An 8740-nucleotide genomic window follows, 5' to 3' on the forward strand; every position below is an offset into this window, starting at 1 on the left:
AACGTTAAGAATCCCTACTTAACTTAAATGCTACCACTTCCAGGAATTCTTCCCTGGTCTTCTAATTCATAACAACCTATTGTCTTGAACTTTATATGGTACTTTGTTTTTAATAATTCCCTTTATATAACTTCATAATATCATGCAATACTATTAAACTGTGACTTTCTGTTTGTGTCTCATCAACCAACTACATTACAAACTCTATGAGGTCAGGGACTATCCAGTTCCTAGTACAGTATTCTTTACACAGCAGGCATTTAATAAACGTTTATTTCAAGCAGCTAATTAAGCAATGAGAAAACTGAGGCCTTAGGTCCTCTGGCTTGTGCTATGCTACTCAATAAATTGATAAGAAAAGATGCTACAGTCTCCTTGTTTCCTAGCTTTAAGGGGAATATTGGGGACAGGGTGGGGTGCCTTGGCTTTATTTTGTATCTTACTCCTAAGACTAATAGTTGGTTTAAATAGTTTTCTGCCTTAATCAGAGATATTGACACATAAAGAAAGCTCATTGGACCCTGACTCCCTTGCCAGTCTTGGGAAATTCAAGGACTATGAAAAATCAACGCAAAAAAGCTGATATTATTGAAGCTGATACAAGAATGGGGCTGAGAGATACCTGGGAGCTGAGATATAACTCACTACCTGACATGAGTCACATTAGACCCCAATTGCTCCTTGATGATAACATAATTATCTGAAGCTAGGCAGAGGAATAAGTACAATGTGTGCTTCTAGGGCCTGGTGCCTCAAGGTGACACATTCTATTCCTATAATAGTTTAGCAAAAGTCCAGACTATGGTGTGATATGGTCAGGCTGAAGCCTTTTATTCACTGTGGAAAGACAAACAATACAGCATTGTGACTAAAAGGCTGACTTTGGAGTCATGAAAACCTGGTTTCAAATAATATATCCCAGCAATATGACCCCAGGAAGCTCTCTAAAACTGTAAATTACAGACAAGCTACGAATCTGCATGGGTAGAGTGAATTTGCACAAGGAAAGCTCCTGATACCCACAAAATTAAAAGCTTCAACCAAAAAAGTAAAAATATAAGAAGATCGTTGTTCTCTGTTGGACATGACAAAAAATCTTTGGCAAATTCTGAATCTTTTCTCTAACATGTATCAGCTCTCCCCTAATGAACCATGTTGCCTTTACCCTTTCCCAACAAACTTCTCTGTGTGGAAAGTGGGGCAAAGAATGACCTAACCTGCAGACAACTTGTGTGACTTAACTCATTCATGATGGCCAAGTGCTTTGAAAATGTGAGAGCAACTCTATGAATGCCAAGGGTGTTGTTAGTGCTGAGAGGCCTTTGGATGAAAGACTCTACAGAAGCCCCATTTTCTCTAACAACCAATTACAAGCATTTCAAGAAGGAACGGAGAGATCTTCCCCTGGGAGGAGTCTATAGAACAGCAGGGTGAAAAAGGAAAATACTCCATACCACTACTGTTATCCATAAAAGCCACTAGTCACCAAGGGGGTACCAGGCAGAGCTTAAGCTGAATTTGGGGACCTTTTCAAGTGTACATTTCAAGGATTCTATAGAAAAAAAAGATGTTGTGTAGAGGAGATAATTAAAAAAAATTAAATGGCCCATTGACTGGGAAAGATTTTTTAATTCTCTTAGAAGGAATTAAATGCCAATAAGCAAATAGGTATCTTAAACCAATGATAATGTGCTGTATGTATAAATGATCCTGCACCAGAAAATAGAAAAGAAGCTGAAATCTCAGCAAATCATGTCCTGGGCAGCAGGCCCTTATTTTCCCTTTATACTCTCTCTTAGTGATCTCAGCAGCTCACACAGATTCAGTTACCATCTCTGTGCAGATGACTCTCCAAACTACCTATCTAGCCCTCTTCTCTCTCTCCCAGACTTGAGTTTCGCAATACTTTCTCCCCTCTGAACATCTCTACTCAATATATCTGAAATACAATCTGTCATATTTTCCCCCAAAATTTTCCCCCCAAATCACATTTTTTTTCCTTTTCTAATCTCCCCCATTTCTGTTAAAAGCTACACCATTCTTCAAGTCATCCAGGTTCACAATTTCTAAATCATCCCTGAGTCTTTTCTCAGTCTCATCCCTCACGGCCAGCCATTCATCCAGTCTTATCAAGTCTACATCTCCAGTATCTCTTGCATCCAACCTTCTCTCTCCTAATTCAGGCCTTCATCACTTCCCCTTTAGACCAGTATAATAGCTACTTAATTGGTCTCCCTGCTTCCAGTTCCTCCCACCTCAAATCCACCATCCACATGACTGCCAAATTAACATTCCTTTTTTTCCTTCTTTTTTTTAAATTAATTTGCTTACTTTTAGTTTACAACATCCAGTTCCACAAGATTTTGAGTTTCAAATTTTCTCCCCTTCCCTCCCCTCACCCTTCCCCAAGATGGCATGCAATGTGGTATAGGCTCTACATATACATTCACATTAAATATATTTTCACATTAGTCATGTTTCAAAGAAGAATTAATAACCAATGGAATGAACCATGAGAAAGAAGAAACAAAACAAAAAAGAGCAAATAGTATGCTTCAGTCTGCATTCAGACTCCTTAATTCTTTCTCTGGATGTGGATAGCATTTCCTATCATGAGCCTTATGGAGCTGTCTTAGAACCTTGCGTTGCTGAGCAAATTAACATTCTTAAAACAGTGTTCTGACCACATCATTCTCCTGCTTAAGACACTTCCGTACCTCCCTATTACCTTTGAGATAAAATACAAACTCCTTTGTTTGGCATTTAAAACCACCAACAATCTACCTTTATAGTCTTATTCAACACCAATCCCCTTCACCAACTTGTTATTACAGTCGAGCTATTCTCTGGAGCTCATGACATCCTTTCTCCCACCTCCATGACTTTGCACAGTCATGCGCATTCCCTTACACTTCTGCCTCTTAGGACTCCAAGCTTCCTTCAAAGCACAACTCCCATGCCACCTGCTCCGCTAAGTCATTAGTGCTCTGAGGAAATTTCTTTGTATTACTTTGAAAGTTCATCTTGTGTAGCTGCTTGACTTCTCCACTCACTTGGAATGTAAGCATCTTGGGGTCAGGGATCGTTGAGTTGGACAAAGTAACTAAAGTTTCCCTCTAATTCCAGATATGTAGTATTACATTCCTGTATATCCTTAGTGCCTTGATGCATAGTTGGCACCTAATAAAAAACATGGGTTGAATTGAAGAAATATTTAGAAATATACCTAGGATTCTGGAAAAGAAACAAATATTACTGCCTGGTCTGTTGGTGAATTGGCTTCTTCTGAAATATTAAAAAAAAATCTTTCTAGAAAAAAAGAGAAAGTACTGGCCCTGGAATCAGGAGGACCTGAGTTCAAATTCGGCCTCAGACACTTACTGTATAACCCTGAACAATTCACTTAACCCTGATTGCCTCCAAAAAAAGAGAAGAGAGAAGAAAAGAAAAGGAATGAAAAACAAAACAAAAGAAAAGAAATCTTTGTCCCTTTCTTGATGTCTACATAATACTACCAACCTGAAGAATAGAAACATAGGAAACCAATATGAAAAACTTCAGATGGCTGGAGCAAGGCACCACAGATTCCAGGGTATCTGGAGAAGGGGAGAAGGAACAGTGACAGTTGTGCTTTTAGCATTTTAAATCCTATTATCCCCAATCCAGAGTCCACTGGACCCCACTCACTCTCTCCCCTTTTCTTCCCCCACCCTTACTCTTTCCAAATCCCAAAAGGGCTCATATAAATAATGAAGATTGTGGATGAAGAGGAACCATTCCAGTGAGGGATTGTAGCTTAAGCCAAGCTTAGGATACTCAGAATCACTTGCTTTTCTTGCCCTGCTCTATGCATTTGAGGGTAATTGTCCAAAAGGTCTTGGGTTCTGCTTGCATGATATTTTAACCCATGATGGTTTGTAATTATTTTTTTCATGTCAAATGTCTTACTGAGACTAAACAAATAGTTTTAGGAAAATAGTGGGATTCTAGAGCTAGAATGTTTTTTTTTTCTAAATTAGCAATTTGGTACTTGTGGAATCTAAGGCCCAAACCACTCTGATATTCTTGGCACGCAACTGTTCTCAATATCTTCAAGCTTACTTTAAAATCCCCCATAATCCTGCTGGAAATCATTAAGCAGTGAGTCATGGAGCCCTCTCCTGGCCTCCTATAATGATTTTACCATCCACATCAGAATCGTTATTTTTTTAATCCAGTTTAGCAAATTTAGAATCAATTGCTGAAATAACTTCTTGGGAGAGTCCCAATCTTTTTCTTCCTGCCTCTCCAAGAGGAGGAATAAGGTCAGCAAGTCCCTGGCACCCAAGGCCCTCTAGGGACCAGCTGGCCTGGACTGATAAAAGCTGAGTGTGTCCTAAAAACACTCATTGCTGCCACTTCTGCCCTCATTGGTAGCCTGGTAGTTCATGGTGAAAAGTCATAGACTTAATTTCTTCTATCTCCTGTTTGCAGGGCTGAAAAACACTATCCCTAATGCAAAGTCAGAGAGTGTGCATGGGAATTGACTGATGATGCAGGGGAATTGAGCTGTGAACTGGGGTCACCATATGTCTCCAGAGTATGCTGTGCCTGGCTAAGGAGGTAATAACAAGCCCTGAGCTCAAGAACAGATTTTCAGAATTGTTGCTCTAACTCTCTTCCATTTGTATTATCAGATCCCAGTCTCAGGCCTCTGTTCTTCTCCCCCTCAGCCACACTCCTTACCCACAGGCAAGCCCAGATCCACTTCCACCCTCAGATCAAGCAGAGAAGAAGGCTATAAAGAATTACTCTGGCAAGTAAACTTTGTCCCAAGTCTATTCCTGTGTTCCAATCAATAGAATCATTCTCTTGCTCTACATCAAGGGTTCTGGTTCTAGGAACCATGAACCTTTTAAAAATATATCAATAACTATATTCCAATATAATTGGTTTCCTTTGCAATCCTATGTCTTTTATCTTGTGCATTTAAAAACATGGTTCTGAGAAAGGGCCTACAGGCTTCACCAGATTGCTAAATTAATCCATGATACCAAAAAAAAAAAAAAAAAAGGTCAAGAAACCTCAATCTACATAACAGCCTGGATTCTTCTCCTTTTCTTGCTAAACTACTGAGCCTGACTTCTCTATCTGTCTCTGCCTTGCCTTCTGGGCCTTTAGATCCCTGGCTTTCCCCTTACCACAATAACCTAGACTCCAACACCCTTACCTTAACCCTCAGGTTCCCATTATCTTCCTAGATAACTACATCTTCAACAACAAACTCAAGTTTACCAATCCCAGTTCTGTATTCTCTTGCATCTACAAATTAGCATAGGCTGTCCCCTAGTTCTGGAATGAAATGCCTTTTTATTTCTACTTTTTTTTCTTTTTTCAATACTCTCCTTTCCCTCACGAAGCTCTTCCTGCTCTCTAAATCCTCAAATTTTCCTAGAACAATTAGTCTGGATTGCTTCCTCATCCCATTTTGTATCATACTTATCTATTTATAGCACCAGGAGGTACCCTCAAATTCACACAGTGGTCCCCCTTTAGGTTAACTAAGGTTTAAGGTATTCCATGGACTAGTATCCACTCAAATCCATAGTTCATGAGCCCTGACCAATATTTTTACTTTATTTTTTCTAAACAATGAATGGACACAATTAGTTCAAAGCGAAAATACTTAATGAAATAGCAGAAGTAAGAAAGGTAGCAATAAAGTATTTTTTCCATAAGCTTTGAGCACTTTCTCCAAAAATCAATATTCCATCAGTGGAAAAATTGTACACTGTAATGTTAATGGAATATGAAGATCTTCCCCATCCATTAATAGACCTATGTGACCACACGTGTTCAACTACGGCTGTGATACATCCTGAGTCACATAGAGCCATTGGGGAAGGAACTTGCCTAAGGAGGGGCTTGCTTGGGGGAGGCTTGCTTACTGGAAGGTTTGCTTGTAGGAAGGCTTTCACAGCTTTTGGTGCTAAGCTAATTAGGCACTGAGTCACAAGGGTTGTGATGCCTTCTAGCTTTGAACCTATTAGCCAAAAGTGTATATAGATATATGTGTGTATATATATATATATACACACACACACACACACACACACACATACATACACACATATATATATGTCTATATATACATACACATATATACGTATATATATGTGTATGTATAGTCAGAGGACTTGGTGAACCAAAGGAAAATCAGAATAGACAAACATCATATATATACATCATATGTATGTGTATATATATATATATATATCCTGAGGTTGGGGGTTCACTTATGAGAAGGACGTTTTGATTCCCTGGACGGGACTCTAAGTAATCTGTTCAGAATCCCCTGACTACTAGATGTATCTGTGCTCCCCCGATCCAGTGGTGTATGTAGGTGGTTGTATTACTTCGTTCAGATAGTCAGAGCCTTGTCTATTGATCTTCGTGCTAATTTCTCTGCTTATATTTTCCGTTTGTATTTCTCCACGTTCAGGGTGCTGATCTTTGCCCTGAACTAGTGAATGTAATTAAAGTAAGATTGTTGACTCCTTTAAAAGTTATCTCTCCTTCAAAAGCAGATCAAAGAAGCTGTGCTAGCAGGCCATCCTGGGTGTGCCAGGGTGCTTGCTGTTACAAACACATATGGGGAGCTTGTGTGATCAGGGAACATGTGTTGAAGGGCAATTCATGCCATCAATGCTACTGGGTCACTAATGTTTTCTGGTAATTTTATCATGCTATTTCAGCCTACCCTATTCCCTGACGACCTTTGCTGAGTGCATCAGGTATATGTCTGCCAGGTGTTGCTCTGTGCTGGTCTTGCTTGGCAACTTCTCAAGGTTGTTCTACTGGCCCCATTGTTGTTATTTAACACTACCAGGTCTAGTTCAATCAGGTACAAGGTTATGACACTTCTCTACAAATTCAGCCTCTGACTTCAATTAGAGTCTTCAAAGGAAGCATTACTTCTTCCTTATAACAGGACGTATGAGCCTGCTATTACTTTTTTTTAGTAATAAAAAGGCATATTGCTATAGCTCCTTGCTTACCCAATCATTAAAGTTTGGGGGAAAACCTTCAGTGGATTTTCCTCCCACGACATAAGAGGTCTGTTTCCTCAAATCTTGACTGGAATGGGTGTTTCCTCCCTAGAAGGAGATTCTACACCCCTAGGCAGCAGGCTCTTTGGAACATAGAGCTGTTGCAGCTAACTATTACTTTCAAGATGACATCTCTTTTCTAAACCTCATTTCCTAATCACTCAGGGCAAGGTCTCAGTTAAAAGTCTCGCTCTGACTTAGGGTTAGACATTTCTCATTGCTAATCTGCATTCAATCAGCATTAATGTAGAGCAGTGGTTTTCAAACTATTTTTGCTCGAGGCATGCTGGGTTTTTTGCCATGAAGTTCAGCACGCTGAACATTTGGCTGCCACTGTTAGGCAATCAGGTCTCTAGACTTGGACCTTGGGATTCTTCAGTCTCTCTTTTCCTCCCCTACATCTTGCTCCTCCTTTTTCTTTACTTCTTCAGGACTTGAAGCAGAAGAAGTGGCTTTGAGTCTCTGGAGATGTTAGTGTTTATCCTTGTGCTCAAAAAGGACCAAAATGATATCACAATATCAGGGTCAATGTACAGTGTGTCCAGCTGTGGCTAAATCATACCACTACAAACTTGGAAGGTTCTACCATGGGTCAGGCACAAATAGTCCATATCTTTGGGGATAGAGGGGCTATTGGAACCTTCCCTTGCCAAACCAGGAAGAGCAGGAGGCAAACTGCACTTAGAAGCAAGATTATGGGCAATGTGAAAAACTTAGGATGTAGGGAGATGCTTCACCCACCTAGATAAGCTCTAGATAAACCAAGATATCAAACCTAGACAAACTTGAAGCATGATTGCAAACCATTAGTTTGGAGTCTATTCTCATTACAGCAAGTAGCCAATGACACTCAGCGTTTGAAGATCCCCAGTTTCTCAATCTCAAAATTCTTTTCATGCAGTTGAGTGGGAGGGTAAAAAGAGCCAAAAACAAAACTAACCCCATTTTACTCCTGCCTATCCACATTCCTGCCTTTAATAGGTAGGAATTTCCATCAAAGAGCTGGCTTATGAGTGTGCTCGCACATGCATGCACACACACACACACACACACACACACACCACTCCTTTTAGATTGTAAGTTCCTTTAAGGGAAGGCCTATGTCATTTTTCAACTTTCTTCTTCCAGCACTTAGCACAGTATTTTGCACAGTTTGCTTGAGTTGAATTTAATTTGTTGAAAGAACCAAGAGGACATCTCAGTCAGGTTCCAGTCTGAGATGAGAGAACAGAATAGTCCAGCTCTAAAATGTTATTGTTCATAATTTAGAGAGAATAAGGAGTTGTTTATAGGTATGTCATCTTCCAAAAGAGTCTTTTCCTGAAGAGGGTAGAAAAGGGAGCCAGGGATAGAGGAAAGGAAAGGGAGGAAAAGAGCTATCCAAAGGGAGTGAGGAAGGTTGTCCAGGACTATAATTTTGTACTATTTTGTACCATTCACTTCAATCCAGTTCTTGTTCAGTTGTTTGAGTCATTTCTGACTCTTCATGACCCCATTTGGCGTTTTCTTGGCAAAGACACTGGAGAAGTTTGCCGTTTCCATCTCTGGCTCATTTTCAAAGGAGGAAACTGAGGCAAACAGGGTTAAGTGACTTGCCGAAGATCACACGGCTAAGTAAGTGTCTGAGGCCAGATTTGAACTCAGAAAGATGA

This window comes from Trichosurus vulpecula, chromosome 7 (genome assembly GCF_011100635.1).
Source record: "Trichosurus vulpecula isolate mTriVul1 chromosome 7, mTriVul1.pri, whole genome shotgun sequence".
NCBI classification, from domain to species: Eukaryota; Metazoa; Chordata; class Mammalia; order Diprotodontia; family Phalangeridae; genus Trichosurus; species Trichosurus vulpecula.